The following is a 1,396-nucleotide window of genomic DNA, read 5'->3' as shown; positions in this document are numbered from 1 at the left end:
ATAATAATAATTAATTAATAATAATAATAATAATAATAATAACAATAATAATTTTATCTCCTTCTTTTCTTCGTATGCCACTCCCCAGTAACACTTCTAGTCTTCGATCGGTATTTACAGTCAAACCTATGTAAGACGGAGTTGTATTGGAGCCAGAAAAAAATTCCATCTTAGACAAGGGATTTCAAGGGGGGGTGAGGGTCAGAGGCCCAGCTGGTGGGGCCTATCAACGGTTGTTTGTCCGGTCGGCAAGCAGTGGTCAAAACTTCACATCTATCTCAAATGCTACCGTATTCTCGAGTCTCTGATGATGACATGCGTCAGTCTGACTTATAAATACTTATGCCGCCTGTGCTTGCATTTCATAGGGCCACTGTCTGACCTATTTAAAACAAAAACGTTTGAACATCTCCTTTGCTTTACACCCTTTGCCCCACCCATCGATGTAATAAGCACAGTCAACCAATGCCACCCCTCCCATGAATGTAACAACGATTCGAGGAACTCTTTTCGGCTGGCCATACGGTCAGGGAGGCAGGCATTGGTCCAACTAAATTCACACCTCGCTGGCCTTGGCTTCCCATGAAAATTTTTGTGCTGGAGCGCCAGCCAATCACTTTCACTTTACAGGCATTGGTGAAATTCCACACATCCACACCACCCTGACCATCTGTAAAGGGCTCACATGGATGGGTAACATCTACCCCCAAATTGCATCCCTGTCCCTACTCCTCTTCTCGCCTGACGGCGTGGCGTCGTTAAAGAAGATTAGAGCCGATGTGATCAAACTTGATACTTTTGTTTCAAATCAGGGCTGATTGGGTAACGCTTTTTCTGTTTTAGACAGGAAAAAACATCGGAAAGGAGCGGATTTTTCTTTCCGTTTCCGCGTTAGACGGTTTCCGTTTTATACAGGTAATTAAAGAGGAATTTATAAAGGGGGAGTGGGGAGATTCCATTAACACAGGTTTCCGTTAAGGCCGGTTCGACTGTATTATGACCTATTTGTGTTGCAAGTGTCGTAAAACTCGTACAAAATGAATAAATAATATATTCACTTTTAGATATGATGCAGGTGACCAGAAATTATGCTGCTAACAGAATACAGATGACCAGTAAACAGATCTGTACGTGTGGGTAACATTAATATTTATAGTCAGAATGATCCTTCAGTCTATATCTCAAGGGGTAATTTATTGTCATGTAGTTTGCCTGTGCTGTGGCCTTGTAGCCGCTGTGGGATAATGATGATAAACCTTGCCTGATAAGACAGAAACACGGTTTTAGTATTCTTTTTCAGTGCGGGGGAGATTTTCACATGTGTGGTTCTCGTAACGGATTTTATCTTCATTTCAGACCTCACAGCCTCACCCTGAGCACGTTATCATAACCCCCC

This window comes from Aplysia californica, unplaced genomic scaffold (assembly GCF_000002075.1).
Source record: "Aplysia californica isolate F4 #8 unplaced genomic scaffold, AplCal3.0 scaffold00108, whole genome shotgun sequence".
NCBI lineage: Eukaryota > Metazoa > Mollusca > Gastropoda > Aplysiida > Aplysiidae > Aplysia > Aplysia californica.
The sequence above is the reverse complement of the archived record's forward strand: the minus strand, read 5'-3'. Positions refer to the sequence as shown.